Source organism: Lipotes vexillifer, unplaced genomic scaffold (assembly GCF_000442215.2).
Source record: "Lipotes vexillifer unplaced genomic scaffold, Lipotes_vexillifer_v1.1 scaffold641, whole genome shotgun sequence".
In the NCBI taxonomy this organism is placed as follows: Eukaryota; Metazoa; Chordata; class Mammalia; order Artiodactyla; family Lipotidae; genus Lipotes; species Lipotes vexillifer.
Genome location: NW_006780658.1, coordinates 1,693,989 through 1,711,180, shown reverse-complemented (window position 1 = coordinate 1,711,180; position 17,192 = coordinate 1,693,989). Strand labels below are relative to the sequence as shown.

Below are 17,192 nucleotides of genomic sequence, written 5' to 3'. Positions count from 1 at the left end.
CCTCCCTCCCTCCCTCCACCTTTCTTTCTTCCTTCCTTTCTTTCTTTCTTTCTTTCTTTTTCTTTCTTTCTTTCTTTCTTTCTTTCTTTCTTTTCTTTCTTTCTTTCTTTTCTTTTTCTTTCTTTCTTTCTTTCTTTCTTTCTTTCTTTCTTTCTTTCTTTTCTTTCTTTCTTTCTTTCTTTCTTTCTTTCTTTCTTTCTTTCTTTCTTTCTTTTTCTTTCTTTCTTTCTTTTCTTCCTCTCCCCACCCCCATTTCTCTCTCTCTCATGCTGGTAACTACCCACTACAATGATTTAACAGATAACCAATGCATTTTACATATTTATTGGAGTATAACTGCTTTACAATGTTGTGTTAGTTTCTGCTGTATAACAAAGTGAATCAGCTATACATATACATATATCCCCACATCCCCTCCCTCTTGAGCCTCCCTCCCACCCTCCCTATCCCACCCCTCTAGGTGGTCACAAAGCACTGAGCTGATCTTCAAAAAACTAAAAATAGGACTACCATATGACCCAGCAATCCCACTACTGGGCATATACCCTGAGAAAACCGTAATTCAAAAAGAGACATGTACCACAACCAACGCATTTTAAAAGCTGAGCTCCAGAACACTGCACTAAAACCCTTGAATCATCCCCTCCCAGCAGCTGAGTGACTTGTAATCAACGGCTATTGTCATATCTTTGGCCCTGCCCATCACATCTACAATAAAGGCAATTAGAGGTCAAGGTGGGATCCCTAGCTGGGTCAGGAAGCGTCACCCGCAGCACCATTCTTCTCTTGTGCAGTCGGGTGAGTTTATATTTTTGTCTGTGTTTAGTGAAGCTTTCAGGACTGGCCAGAGTGGGCAGCTGGTCTTGCTGCGTCATATAACAACTTTTTTCCTATAATCCTCAGAGCTTTCTGGACCCAATAAATCTAAACACTTGGAAATTACTTCAAATTATGTTTGGAGCCATTTTAGAAGCCTCAACTTCAGAATCAGTTCATGCTCATATAGAATACTCAGCTCATGTTTAACATTTTTATTTCTTGGACTTGAGCCTAAGTAGTTATTAGAAAACCCCACTCAGTGTGGTGTAGTGGCTGGGCTGATGCTGGAATTCAGACATGCCGTTAGATAGACAAAGCCCCAGTTTGTTCATCTGTTAAATGGGGGCAATAATAGTCCTGCTTTCATGGGAGTGTTGTGAAGATTAAAGGATAGTGTGCCTGTCACGTTCTTCGCAGAATAACCGGCTTATGGCAGATGCAGAGCGGCAGCTGAGCTTACTGGTGCTGCCGTCCTGCTCAACTCCAAACTCGTCACCTTGCCCACCTTGCTCAGGTCAGAAGTCCCTGCCCATGGCTCCAGGAGACAGTTCTGCTGACAGTAGGTACTTGACATATTGAGATTTCCTTGTTTAGATCCTGCTTAATCTCTCCCAGGAGACCTCCTTCACTTGTTGAAAGACAGGAGAGAACTTTACTACAATAAGGAAGTGAAACTCTCCACTGCTCTTCAGGAGGACACATAAATGAAGGTGTCAGGTTCAAACTTCCCATAACTATGTTTATTTGAATTTTCGTGGGGCTGTCCTCCCTTAAGGGAGAGATGCAGACAAGACTCTTAAATGTGCCCGAATTTGGATTAAAGAGTGACAACCATGATCTGTGATTTGGGAAATGGGAGAATGGGGAGAGATGGGGGTCCCATGAACAACTGAAATCTGGGAAGTATTTAATACAAGACATTTTTTGTGCACCTACTGTTCACATTACCCTGTACCAAAAAACACAAACTCAGACCTCCAGGAACTTGCTAATTGAGAGTTAAAAAATATTTATAAGTGAACATTCAAAAATGACACACAAGAGCTCATGGGACATTGGATAAGGATGCTCCATGCCTATTACTTGCCACGATGTGTTATGAGTTCCAGGCATTTTCCAAACAGGCCCCGTGGAGGAGGCCGGACTGAAGCTGAGTCCTCCTAGGGATAACTCTAGATGAGTGAATAGGATGGAGAAGTCCATACTGTGGAGGGGAGTGATTTGGGGAGAAACTGAGGGTCCCAGTGGAAGTGGAATGGAGCACAGGGGTGGGTACATGTAAGAATAAAGACTGAGTAGTTAGACCAGGGCCAGATTGGACTTGATACCCAAGGTGCCTCTTTTTATTCAGATGTTTCATGTTCCCACAACAAGCCTTTCACCACAGTTGCTAACAAGTAATGGAAGGAGCAGGGCTAGATGAAGGTCAATTGATGCCCTAAACACAGGCCAACAATGCTGCCTCCTTGGCTGCAAATACAGGTCTGTTACACAAATCAGCTGATGAGTTAAATGCTAGTCAGACCCAGCCCTTGTGTTTACACTGAATGGAAGTGAAACTCTCACACCATGAGGTGGAAACAAATGAGATATCTGACGACACCTTCAAATCAAACTTAAAATTTAGTCAGTGTGTCAAAGAAAATTGTTTTTAACAATGCCGATTAGAACAGAACATAAGTGGATAATGACAATTACAAAAAAATTCCACTCAGGTCTATCTAGAGTAGCAGCAAAAGTTAAGGGCCTGAGGTAGGGGGGAAATGCTAGGGTACCCCTTCCCCTTGAACAAGTAAGCACGTGCTTATTTTGCTTAATATTTAATGCAGGACTAGAAAGAACAAGGAAAAGAAGAAAGGGCATGGATACTTCCCAGGCTTATGTAAGGTGAACTGGGGGGGGATGGCTGTGAGCTCCTTGAGGAAAGGTCCTTGTATTTTTTTTTTTTTTTTTTTTGGCTGTGTTGGGTCTTCGTTGCGGTGTGCGGGCTTCTCATTGCTGTGGCCTCTTGTGGAGCACAGGCTCTAGGCGCATGGGCTTCAGTAGTTGCAGCCAGCATGCCGGTTCAGTAGTTGTGACACACGGGCTCTAGAGCGCAGGCTCAGTAGTCGTGGCGCAGGGACTTAGTTGCTCCGCAGCATGTGGGATCTTCCTGGACCAGGGATTGAACCCGTGTCCCCTGCATTGGCAGGTGGATTCTTAACCACTGTGCCACCAGGGAAGTCCCCAGATGCTTGTTTTGATCATCTTTTTATTGCCATGCCTGACCCTGGATCTGTCACATAGAATTCAAGTGAACAAACGTTTATTGACTGTCTCCTATGTGCCAGTATTTGGAACTAGGAATTAAAAAATGATCAAGATTGGGCCCTGCCTTGAAGGTACTCATAGCCTGGTGAGGGAGGCAGCCAATGAGCAGGTGAAATATAGTGTGATAAATGCAATGAGCAATTCTTCACAAATAAGGTGGCCCCAAGGAGGTGGTCTGTGGCTTGGCTCTGGAGGAGAGAAGGCAAAGGGTCTTTGTTTTTAAAAAAGGCATTTTAGTCAAATCTGACTCATTGAAGATCAATACATCCTTGATGAATGAATGAAAGAGTGATTAGAGAACATGTACCCGGGTATAGAGCAGTGCACGAACATAGGGGAACAGACATACAACCCAGAGACAGAGAGTTTATCATTTGAAGTAAGTTTTGTCCACAGGGAAACACTAAGAAAGCCAGTCTTGACCTAAGATGCTCTATGGCTGGAGAAGTTGCTGCAAGCGGGCTATGTTATTTCCATGTACACTGTCCTGGTAGATAACTAGTTAGACACTTTGGTTGGCCCATCAATAGAAAGACATCAAAGGAGCTATAGAAGAGGTGGTCCCCAACCTTTGTGGCACCAGGGACCAGTTTCGTGGAAGACAATTTTTCTATGGCAGGCGGTGGTGGGGGGATGGTTCACGCAGTAATGTGAGCCATGGGGAGCAGTGGGGAGCGATGGGGAGTGATGGGAAGCAGTGGGGAGGGATGGGGAGTGGTGGGGAGCAGTGAGGAGTGGTGGGGAGTGGTGGGGAGCGATGGGGAGTAGCTATTATAAAATACTGGCTATATTCCCTGGGTTGTATGATTTATCCTTTTAGCTTATTTTATACATAGTAGCTTGCACCTCTTAATCCCCTACCCCTAAATTGCCACTCCCCCCCGCTCTCCCCACTGGTAACCACTAGTTTGCCCTCTATATCTGTGAGTCTGCTTCTTTTTTGTTATATTCAGTAGTTTGTTGTACTTTTTTGATTCCACATGTAAGTGATATCATACAGCAGGAGTCCCCAACCTTTTTGGCACCAGGGATGGGTTTCGTGGAAGACAATTTTTCCACGGACGGGGGTTGGGTGGTGGGAGGGATGGTTCAGGCGGTAATGCAAGTGATGGGGAGCGGTGGGGAGTGGTGGGGAGCAGTGGGGAGCTATGAGGAGCGGTGGGGAGCAGTGGGGAGCGATGGGGAGCGGTGGGGAGTAGTGGGCTGTGGCAGATGAAGCTTTGCGGGCTTGCCCGCTGCTCACCTCCTGCTGTGCGGCCCAGTCCCTAACAGGCCGAGGACCGGTACCGGTCCGCGGCCTGGGGGTTGGGGACCCCTGGCTTATAGCACTCCAGAATGCCATGGCCACATCATTTAGGAATCTCTGCCTTTGCAGCTCGAACATCATAGGTGCTAAATGCATTTTTATGGAATTAATTTACCTAAGTGTATAACCCTGTTTATATTTTCAACCTCTCTTGAGTAACAATACCATGGTTTTGCTACCTGCAGAATGAAGTATTTTACTTACGAATTCTTTCAACCAAAAAAGAGGATTTCCCCCTTGTTAGAGTGACCAGAGATTTAGAGAACAAGCCTTTATTTACCCAGTGATTTGCCTCCTGAAGCCCATTGGCTCCAGCTACTGGAAGGCCAATTTTCATATTTTAACTGTTAATACCTGGGCCAGTCTTGGGTGTTCTTACTTTTAGATCCATTCTTCAACATTTACAGCTCTGCCCTGTATCATAGGAGGGCTGATCCCGGGCTGTGGCCCGGGGTTGGGGACCTCTGATAGAAGGACAGTAATCCTAATGAAAATCCATGATTCCAGTGAAAGGACTGGCCGGATACTGATACAAACTCCAGATTTTATATGTTTATATCTATATCTTATACACATGTCATATATATATATATATATGTATATGTCTTATGTAGAAATACGTTTTTTTAGGAGCAATATGTGCAGCAATATAAAAGCTCCTTATCCTGCCCCATCCTTCCCAAAGTGGATTGTTTCAGAGTTGAGAGGTCAGCCAGACTTACAGGGATGAAGCACTTGTCCCAGGAAAGGATTGGTATTAACATGGCCAGGCTCATAAGAATGCGTACACATTGCTTTCTTCTATTGCCATCTATTTTACTTTACTTTCGCTCTGCAGATGGTGGTCAGAAGGCAACAGAGTTCTAGGACCACAAGAAGCAGAAAAGGAGAGGTTGAGTCTCTCTCTCTCATCCTGCCAGGGTCAGGGTGGAGGCCTTTCTGCAGCTTAAGGAGTAGGTGGGCAAGGCCTTCAGGGGCTTCCTGAGAGTCTTTTCCCCCATCTCCTGACCACCTTTACCGTGGTACCTGGCTGGAATCCCCACCCCACTGGTAATAATATGCCTTGTGTTTTTATAGCCCCTCTCAAAGCACTAGCATGCATATCATCGCATTTGAAACTGACAGAAACCCTCGTTCTGTGCTTTATTTTTACAGATGAGACACGTGCAGCCCAGATCGCCACACTATAAAAGGCCTCTGCGCTGAACCAACCTGTTTGACTTGGCCAGGAAGCCAGAGGGAGACACATGTGCCTACACGCATAGAAATGGGTTCTTTTTTCTTTTTCATAAAGAAAACAGTTTTCATTTTTTTCTAGTGCCATAGAAACTAAAATGCTTGAGCCTGTTTTTATATGTAGAAATATTCCCATAGCAGAGAGAAATAAAGTTTTCAAGAAGCAAATATGTCTACCTACAGGTATCTGAAACAAAGGTGGCCATGTAACCCAGATTTCAAAGAAAATTCCAATTTCTAATGTTTAATAATTGTATAGCTGATTACATATAGATGTAAATAAATGAATTTATTTCTGTCTTTGGATTTTGCTTCAATAATGATAATGTATTAAATGTGCCACTAAATGTGAGACACAAGTCAGAAAATTATTTGTCATCAGATTTTGTCCTAATTTTTTTTTTGAAAAATGGAGTCATCATTTTTAAAGGAAAAAAATATCAGCTTTCAAATTAGAGTGTCCTAAAGTAGACTGGCCCCAAACTGACTTCATCGGGAACCAGATTGGTATAAGGCAGGGATATATCTTCAGAACATGGCAGAACTCAGTGATGGACAGCTGGGGTACTACTGTCAGAGCAGGGCTCTAAAACCAGTGTGAGGCTGAGCCACCAAAGAACTGGTGGCTCCTTATTCTTCCTGGGCCTCCCAAGAAGGATTGCTTCCGGATGTGAGACATCAGCCAGACTTACAGATGTAAAGAGATAGAGCCCACAGCCATCAAAATGAAAGGGATGCCAGGACAAGGGGTTAAACAGATCACTGCAGTAAGGTCATTTGTCCATCACGCTGAAGAGCCCCAGGCTTGGTTTTTTTTTTTTTTACTTCTCAGATCCTTAAGTTTGTTCTTAGAGTTTTAAACTAGTTCTTAAACTTGTTAGCATTATGTGTGAGATAAAAATAAGTTAGCTCTCATAAAAAAGAATGAAATTTTGCTATTTGAAGCAACACGGATGGACTTGGAGGGCATTATGCTAAGTGAACTCAGTCAGACAGAGAAAGACAAATACTGTATGCTATCACTTATATGTGGAATCTGAAAAATACAGCAAATTAGTGAATATAACCAAAAAAGAAGCAGACTCACAGATATAGGGAACAAACTAGTGGTAACCAGTGGGGTGAGGGCATATGGGGTGGGGAAGTGGGAGGTACAAACTATTGGGTGTAAGATAGGCTCAAGGATATATTATTGTACAACATGGGGAATATAGCCAATATTTTATAATAACTATAAATGAAATGTATCCTTTAAAAATTGTATTAAAATGTTTAAAATTTCTTTTAATTTTTAAAAATTGAGAAGTTGTCCAAGTGATTAAAAAAAAAGAAAAGTTGGCTCTGAGTAAAAATATGAGAATCACTACAGGGAGGAAGGTGTATAAACTTCAAGGCAAAACCATGAAATAGATGTTTCTTTTGGCCACTCTGAGACCATTCCAACTTCATATTTTCTGTCTGCTCCTGATAAATAATTGCATGGTAGGTAAAATGTTATAATTAATTGTGAATACATACAAAGCACAGATGTATGAAAAGTTGTAGATTCTTTACATCTATTGGCTCAGGCATTTATTTATTATTATTTTGTTTTTAATTTAATTTTTTTTTTTTTGCGTTACACGGGTCTCGCACTGCTGTGGCCTCTCCCATTGCAGAGCACAGGCTCCGGACGTGCAGGCCCAGCAGCCATGGCTCACGGGCCCTGCCGCTCCGTGGCATGTGGGATCCTCCCGGACCGGGGCACGAACCCGCGCCCCCTGCATCGGCAGGCAGACTCTCAACCACTGAGCCACCAGCGAAGCCCAGGCATTTATATATATATATCTTTTCAGGTGTACAACGTTATACTTTGACGTCTGTATACATTAAAAAGTGATTCCCACACTAGACCACAAGTCTAGTTACCATCTGTGATCAAACAGTTGACCTCCTTCATCCATTTCACCTACTCCCAATCCCCTTCCCCTCTGGTAACCACTAATCTGATCTCTGATCTATGAGTTTTTGTCTTGTTTGTTCTTTGTTTTGTTTTGTTTTTAGGTTCCACGTATGAGTGAAATCATACGGTATTTGTCTTTCTGTGACTTATTTCACTTAGTGTACCTTCAAGGTCCATCCATGTTGTTGCAAATGGCAGGATTTCATTCCTTTTTTATGGCTAAGTAGTATTCCACTGTGTATGTATACTACATCTTCTTTATTCATTCATCCATTGATGGACACTTAAGTTGTTTCCATACTTGGCTACTGTAAATAATGCTGCAGTAAACATAGGAGTGTATATATCTTTTAAAATTAATGTTTTCTTGTTCTCTGGATAAATACCCAGAAGTGGAATAGCCAGGCCATATGATAGTTCTGTTTTAATTTTTTGAGGGATCTGTTTTCTATAGTGGCTGCACCGATTTTCAGTCCTACCAACCATAGATGAGGCTTCCCTTTTCTCCACATCCTCTCTAACATTTGTTATTTCTTGTCTTTTCAGTGACAGCCATTCTAACAGGTGTGATGTGATATCTCATTGTGGTTTTGGTTTGCGTTTCCCTAATAATTAGTGACGTTGAACATCTTTTCATGTGCCTGTTGGCCATTGGTATTTCTTCTTTGAAAGAAAAAAAATCTATTCAGATCCACTGCCTATTTTTTAATTGGATTTTTTGGGTTTTTTGTTGTTGAGTTTATGGGTGACTCAGGCATTTTCTTAGCATCCATAGAAGGCAGGAGGAGGAGGATGTCTCATGAAGCAGGAGAAACTGAGGCACAGCTACATTAAATGCTATCTGTCACTCAAGCTTCTAGGAAAAATGACCCTTAATTTAAATCTACTGCATGAAAACTGTACTGATATTAAAACTTTACCTAAGTTTATTTGAATCAGGTATTTTTGGCCAGAAAATAACAACAGCAAATCACCAAATAGCCTCTATTTCTTGGGATTCAACCAGTCACTCAAGATCTTTAACACATATAGCTCCTCTAAAGGGCCAGTCATTCTCTCCTGTGCTGCTCCTTTGGGGAACTACATAAAAAACGGATTCCACAGCTAGGAAACTCTCTTTTGCAATTTGGAGGAAAATATGCATTATAAAAAATAGTTATTTATTTTTAGGTAGCTTTGGCTTCAAAGACATGACTGGCTAAAACAGTAGATAAATCACATTGAAGGGGAAAAAGAAACTAGGTCAGCATTTCCCAAACTGAGTTCCTCAGTATAATCGTGTCCCATGAGATGTTAATTGATATTTGGTGAAAAATAAGAGAGGGATCCCTTGAGGAAGTTTTGAGCAAATTGTCACCCTCCTGGAGGTTTATAATGCACACCAGCACTTTAAAGCTTTTGAGAAGTCCTATTGATAGGTATTTAACTCACATATTCAATCAACAACTCTTGCATATTTATTGTGTGTCAGGTACTGTTCTAGGCACTGGGATAGAGTGATAAACTTAAGCCCAGCATTCTCCCCACTTATCTGACTCTGCAATCCTGAAGTTAGCATGGCTTGTTCCAGAGAATGCCATCTGTGAGATGTTGGCTGGGTCTTCCTGAGCTTATGTTAGCCTTCCAGCCGACAGGACTTGTAGGCTCCTCCCTCTAGAGAATAGGAGCCTTCCTCAGGGAGCTGAACTGTGGAGCTGACCAATAACGTTGGGTGGGATTTGCCCATAGACTGTAAACTACAAAACCGAAGATGAGACCATAAATGAAGTTGGGCTGAAACAAAAAACAAAACCAATGTTTCAGGACAACTGAGTCATCCATCCAGAGGCCCTGTGGAGACTCCAGGTTTGCGGCAACAGAATGGTATCTTAGGAAACCAGACTAAAGTGAGAGGGCTTGAATCCAAATGTGAGAGAAGCCAAGAGTTCTCGAAATTTTTAAAGCCTCTTTATCATTATTTTTATAAGGCGCCTATGACTTTGGCCATGGGTAAGGAGGGGACTTTTAAGGACAGAGGTGATAGCCGAGATAGTGTGCTTACTCATATGAAATCTTGTATTTTACTAATGATCTCATATTCTGTCAAACAGTGGTCCATAGTTGTTTGGCAGCTATTCTGAAAAATGATAGCTGCAGAGATAAAGCCGTAGGATGAGTGAAGAGTATATGTGGTCTTGAAACACAAACAAACTCCCAGGTTCTCTAAATAGCTTTTGGAGCAGAGGATAGTAGTTGGGGGGAGGGAGTGTGCAAACTGGGTTAGAGGACTGAGTGGCTAGTTAAGTGCATTTTCTCATTTTTCCCCACTGCATTTGAAAAGACCTTACTCACATCTTACACATAGCTTTTAATATATCTAATGACTGTTATCAAGGGCTCTGCTCCCCAAGCCCCGCCGGTTCCCCAGGCTTTTCTTCTTCAACCTATTTCTTCAGACTAAAAAAAGACCTGAATTTCTGTAGGCTTCCCACGTAATGGTCACTTTTCCAGCCCATTTGTCATTTTCATTGATCACCAATGAGTCCCCCGGTTTCCGAACTTATTTTGAAGCTAGACTTACTCAAAGCTGGTCCACGCAAGTCTCACCTGAATCAAGAAACACTCTTGGGAGGGTGGGAGGGAGGGAGACGCAAGCGGGAAGAGATATGGGAACACATGTATATGTATAACTGATTCATTTTGTTGTGAAGCAGAAACTAACACACCATTGTAAAGCAATTATACTCCAATAAAGATGTAAAAAAAAGAAAAAAAAGAAAAAAAAAAGAAACACTCTCCTCTCAGAGCCCAGAGCCTGGGTGGACCTCAAGCACCACTTGAGATGTGGTGTTAGAGATAGGAAGACGTGTTTCCAGGGGGCGATATTTATTTTATACACATCTGTAAAAATAGCGGCTAGTTTCTTGCTTGAGAAGTTCTCTTCACTCAGCACAGCGTTAATATTTACATTTGTCGAGTTTTCGTCATGCTTTTCACAATGGCCCTTCAAGAGAAAAGACTGATGGGAACTTTTGAGCACTAGGACCTCATTTCTTCCTGAGGGTCTTCTGAGGATGGAGCCCAGGCAGACACAGAGCGCTGTGCTTTCTGTCTTGGAGACCTGCCTCATGAAACCCTCCTTCCTGAACAGCAGGAGGAAATTCCGCTCACCCTGGTTCCACTCACATTTGTGGGATTTTTCATTTCCCTCCTTTGGAGGTGGGCAGCTCTCTTCCAACGCACTCCGTGTTGGTGTCTCTTCTTTATTTTGGTTTCTCAGGTGGGTGCGGGTCCTGCCCTTGCAGAGGGTCCCACTCTCACCCCATGAGCTCACAGGTCTCCCCTTCTCTCACTTCTCTCAGTGTTGCTGCTAAGCCCTGTGGGGTTTTTAAACCCTTAGACCTGAGTAATGAGACTCCTGTCAAGGTGGTTTGTTGTGAGAAAAGGCTCAATATTTTGGTTTTGCAATTCATACCTGCCTGAGGCCAAGAGAAAATGTAAGTTCCTGTTTACACTTTTATGAGAAATGCCCACATTCTCCTCAAACCTCTTCCTCAAAGGCCCGGCTTTGGTTCCCTCTGGCGTTCACTGTCGCAAGGGATTCCCTGACCTTGTGGAACTGGTTTCAGGGAAGAGCTTCTACCCTTTGACTATAAGTTGGGAGGCTTTAGTTTTCCAAGAGCTGTGGCTGACTGAGATCTTTGAATCCCTCTTTAGGATTCAGCCCAGCCAGGTCTCATAGCTTCTCCGTCACAGACGAGCTCAGTCAAAATGTCCAACCTTCACTCAAGCCAGAGCTCTGACCCTCCTCCTTGTGCAAGCTAGATGCTCAAGGACAGCCCTTCTGTGGAACTGACATATGAGCTGAAGGGCCAGGTCACTTAAATCATGGCCAGAGGAATGATGAGTGGTCAGCCAGACACACTCTTGCTTACATATAACCCAATAATGGCCTTGATTATCTTCATAAATCTAACTTCTACCTTGGTCTATAGCCCTTTGTAACCACTCCAGCCTTTCTCCACATTCCATGACCTTTCTGCCCTTCACGTTCTTCACAACATTCATTTCTTGAAAGCCAAGTGTTTCCTCTCATGAAGACCTCTGCATATGTTCCTTTCTCTACCTCAAATACTTTTTCACCCAGTTCTCCTTCCTCTTACTTCTGCTTAGTTAAGCCTCACTAATTCTTCAGATCTTAGATTAGATATCTCTTCTTCCAGGAAGCCTTCCCTGACCACCCAGACAATGGCTACATTCCTCTTGTCCTGTACTTGTTAGTCCTTGTCGTGATTGCCTTTGTCCCCACTGGACTGTAAGTTCCTTAAAGGCAGGGATCATATTTGCCTTATTTACTACTTGATCTCTGGCATGGAGCACAATGCCTGGCACATAGTAGATGCTCAGTAAGTATGGGGCAAATGATGGCTTGAAAGCAATTGTGAGACCCTGAAACCAGCCAGAGTCTGGGGTGTTTTCAGACCAGGTTCCTTGTATTGCAGGGGTATGAGAGGGGTTGATGCTGACAACAGCTGGGACCTGGAAACAACAGCGCAGAGGAGACCAGTCTGTTCTTCTCTGGCAGCAGGAAGGAGCTGCAAAAATGTACTGGGCAGGGAAGAGAGTGTCTCTGCAGCCAAGACCCTGGCAGCCAAGACCCTGGCAGGCTTGAGGTCTCTGTCTAGATTCTGCGGGTCTGCTCTGCCCAGGGCCAGCTGGAGCACTTTGCCTGGGAGCCCCCGGAGGGGCTTTTGATGCCACATTTCATGAGCTGCCTGGATCCAATCAGCAGATCTCTCTCAACACATCTGTTGATGTTCCTCCACTCAAATGTCAGCCCTAATGGGAGGCTGATGATTTGTCCTTTCAAAGTCAGGTCAAGGGCAAAGGAGCTGCAGGATTTGGGAGAGAAGAGTGGAGAAGGCTTAGCTGGAAGGGTGGGTGGGGGCCGCTGTTTGCTCCGTCTCCATTGTGTCTCGGGGGCTTTTCTCTGTGACTGGAAATGCTGGGAAACTAACCAATCCAGGCTGACTAAAGGCTGGAAAAAAATAGCAGAGAACAAGCTCGTCTCTTGTTTGTTCTCAGGGTTGTCACTGATAGCATCTCTGCTCTCTGACTCAAGACTGGATCAGGTCTGGCCTGCCAGATGCTTGGGGGAGACTCCGGACACGTGTGAGGGGGAAGGGCTGGCAATCCGGCAGAGGGTCCGGCATCCTACTCCTCCCTCAGTAAAGCAGGTTGAGAGCGTGAATGCCGAAGCTGGATTCTCTGGGTTTGAAGCCCAGCTCTGCCATTTATTCCTGGCTATGTGACCTTAGGCAAGTTACTTAAAAGTTCTTTGCCTTCATTTTTTCTTTTGTACCTATTTCACATTGTTAAAGTCCTTAGAATACTGCCTGGCACCTAGTAAATATGGAAGTAGGGTTTTCATCTGTAAAATGGGAGGATTGGATCCGGTGAACTCTGAGAACACTTTCCATATAAAATTCATAACCACTAATGTTGTAAATCAACTATACTCAATAAAAAACAAAAAACAAACAAACAAAAAACACCTCATAACCTGCCTGGGTTCAAATCCTAACTCCGTCATCTAGGGGTTCTCAAGGTCAGGGACTGACTCTACCTGGGTCAAATCTGTCCCCCCACAAAGGGCCTGGGACAGTGCCTAACACACTGTAGGTATTCAAGATGTTTTAAATGTGTGCATGAATTGCTTGGTGAGGGTCCTATGAAGGGGAGTAAAGACTTGTTATGAAGCAATAAGTGCTGTTCTAACAGCTGTACTAACAGCTGGACCTCACCCCAGGGGCCAAGGCCTTCAGGAAGAGGAAGAGGTCTGCTCCGTCTGAACAGATGGATTTGTGGTCTTGAGGAGTCCTGAAGCCACGAAGAAAAGGGGGACAACCAGAATCTGGGTGACCTAAGTAGAGGAATATGTGAGGAAACTCACTGTACACTGTGGTCTGGCCCCCTGACACGGAGGCTGGCTCCCAGCTGACCTGGAACCCAGCTACCCAGCAGAATGGAAAAACTAGTGGACTCAGAACCCAGGGACCTGAGTTGGAACCCAGCCCTGCTTTACTCTATCATGTGCCTTGGGGCAGAGCACATACTATGTCAGACAATCAATTTTAATAAACTTGGCAATGAATGTTAAAGCACTTCTCACAATACTGAGAGAATGGTTGGCTGGAAGCATCACTAAATTCAATATTCTCTCTTCCTGTTTCAGGATGTCAAATTATATAACTTCTTCCTGGAAATGTTTAGTTATCAAAGTGCTTTTAACATACCTTCCCGTACGCAGAACACCCCTGCAGGGCGGAAACCTTCCTTCTGCCCATTTTGGAGATTTGATGCAGAGTGGTTGCTAAGACCACCTAACTAGTTGAACCCAGATTTGCAGACTGTGAATCTTGCTCTTTTTCTTTCTTCCTGTGCCTCCCAGCCAGTGGTGCAAATCTCCAGACTGACATGAGATCTTTTGGATGGTTGAATAAGCAAGAAATGGAGAACATATATGTGGGGTGCATGTGATTATGGCTCCAACTTTCAAGCCGGTGCCACCACTACTGGTTACTAGAGACAGAGCACGAGGACCCATAAGCTGGCTGGCACAGCTCTGAACACTGGGGGGTGTTCAGCTCACCCATGTGCGAGGCACCCCAGAGGGTGTTGGTTACTGAGACAAAGTAGATACTGAACTCACAGTAGGGAAATTCTTCTAAAGAAAGGAAAGCACTAGTTCTTTGACCTGTTGCAATATCTTGATGTTTAATGCCCTAATAAAGAAAAACAGATGACTATATCACAAATTTGTTTTTCGAACGTATTTCCCAGATGTATTTCAATATAATTTCTTTTGTAATGCTCTGTACCTTATTTTATGCATTTAAAAATGTAGAAGAGACCTGTACTTTTACCAGGCTATCAAATGGCACAAAATAGGTTAAGAGCTCTTAAGCTAGAAGCAGATTTATGTGAAGCTAATAAAGTTTAAGCTTCAAGGTCCCTCACTTTACCATGCTTTTCCGGACTCTGTTCCTAAACTTGTATTTGTCACTTTATATTATTTTTCTTAAAAGATCGTACATGTTTCACACCCTTGATCCACCAAGACATTTAGCTCGGTAGTGGGCACATAGTAGGCTTTCAATAATTAATTTTCGGTCAATAGGTTCTGGGAAGTTTAAATGATCCTTGAAGTGTATCTGGAAATCTTGCAGACCACCGCTTGACCTCCTCCACTCCCGATGAGGGCTGGGGTATTGGCAGTTGGGGTAAGGATTGGCTCTACAGAGGTGAGCCTGGAGGGCTGGGATGAGAAAAAAAGTGGCAGAGGAGAGAAAGCACTGGAGGAAAATGAGTGCAACCACTTCTCATTTGGGGCCCTTTAGTAGTGCAGACATAGATGTCTCTGGAGTGTATCCTCTCAGTTTAGAAGGAAGATTTAAGAACTTGGTTTGAGGATCCGAAGCCTATCATGAACAGTGAGGTCTATTACACCCCTTCTCCAGATCTTCACCAGGCAACTCCGTACTCTGTGCCAAGGATTGTCCCAGGCGCTTCGGGGGTACGGAGTTGATCCAGGTGTATTCCCTGACCTTGAGGAACCCCCAGCTGCTGGGTAGATTTGAACCCAGGCCCTCTGACTCCCTGTTCTTATGTTCTAAATTAATACTATGTTGCCCAGTTAGAAAATAGGCAAGTCTGCCTGGAGCAATCAAGGAAGGCTTCTTAGAAGAGGTATCACTTTTGAGCTGAGTTGAGTTCAGCAAGTGAATGAAGAAGGAAGCCTATTCTAGGGAAACCAAACAATAAGTCCAAAGGCTAAAAGGTGTGAGGAGAGAAAGGCATATTCAAGCAACTGCAAATTATGTGGAATGGCAAAAATAATAATAATGAAGAAAAGAGGGTAGAAAATGTAAAACCGATAGCTAGTGGGAAGCAGCCGCATAGCACAGGGAGATCAGCGTGGTGCTTTGTGACCACCTAGAGGGGTGGGATAGGGAGGGTGGGAGGGAGGCTCATCAGGGAGGGGATACGGGGATATATGTATACATATAGCTGATTCACTACGTTATACAGCAGAAACTAACACACCATTGTAAAGCAATTATACTCCAATAAAGATGTTAAAAAAAAAAAGACAGAAAAGAGGGTAGAATGTGTGTAGCAAATGTGTGTGTGTGAAATAAAGTTGAGCCCAAACCATAAAGCATTTTCGACTCCTTGCTACTTTGCAATGTGTCTCAATGGCATTGAGAAGTTGTTGGTATGTTTCAGGCAAGGCAGTGGTATGATCAACACTGTGACGTGGGACATTGTGGGATCTTCCAGGACAGTGTTTCCCAAGCCCAGTCACTTACTTACTAATGTAACCATTTTTTCTTCTTTGAACCCACTTTTTCTCTAGCCTTCCCCACTGTTGTAAATGGTACTCACAGATGTCTGTGTCTCAGGTCAAATATCTATTGGTCATCCTTTATTCCTCTCTTTCCTGCATCACCTACATCCAACCCATCAACAGTTCTCTCTGTTCTGCCTCTAAGACGTATCCCAAGTCCATTCCTTGCTCTCCATAGCCGTCTCTCTGGCCTGGATGATTGTTATCTGCTTTGTAATGAGGTTCCTGCCTTCCTGCAATCTAATCTCCATGCGGCAACCAGAGAGATCTTTGAAAAAATTCAGATAATGTCAAGCCCCTCCTTATATCCCCTTAAAAACAGCTCCCCACTGCCCTTGAAACAAAATCCAAACTCCTCATGGTGGCTATCAGAGTCCCAGCACCTCTCCAGTAATCTCAGACTCGGTTTACTCACCCTCTTGTTAGCAGGCTCTGGCCAACTGGCCCTCTGCTGGTTTCTAGGACTTTCTAAGCACTTTCTGATTCAGTTCTTTGGACTTCTATGTCCTCTTGCTATAACACCCTTCCCTGAGCCGTTCCTGCCACCTACTCCTCCTCCAACTTCCAGCTTAACATTTTATATCATTATATCATTTTTAAAGGGGCCTCTGCACAACTCCTAGAGTTACTTTATCACAGCACATGGTGCCTTCTTTCATAGCTCATAAAAAAATAATAATAAATTTTTAAAATATATAATCTTGGGACTTCCCTGATTATACCAAACAATAAGTCCAGTGGTTGAGATTTCACCTTCCAGTGCAGCGGGTGCGGGTTTGATCCCTGGCTGGGGAGTTAAGATCCCACGTGCTTTGTGGCCCAAAAACCAAAAACATAAAACAGAAGCAATATTGTAACAAATTCAATAAAGACTTTAAAAATGGTCCAAAAATCTTTTAAAAAATCTTTTAAAAAAAAAATAAAATCTGTATTACCTAAATTTGGTTTATTATGCTTACTTATTTGAGGTCTGTCCCATCCTGGGAGCACGTGAGCTTCCTGAGGGCAGGAGCAGGCCTGTCCTTCACCGCTGTGCCCCGCAGCCTCACACAGGGCCTGGAGCCTGGAGGACTCAATAAATACTTGTTGAGCGAGTGACTGAATGGATAAATGAGTGTAATTTACTCTCCCAGAGAAAGACTTCTTAAGTTGTCTCATTCCTTCTAATAAGGGAAGGGTTGCTGAGTGGA

The 17,192-nt window shown here is 43.6% G+C and overlaps 1 pseudogene; it reads left to right on the top strand.

The window, feature by feature from the left end:
• LOC103082843 (40S ribosomal protein SA-like) overlaps positions 1-17,192 on the top strand; it is a 73,731-nt pseudogene that overhangs the window by 27,165 nt on the left and 29,374 nt on the right.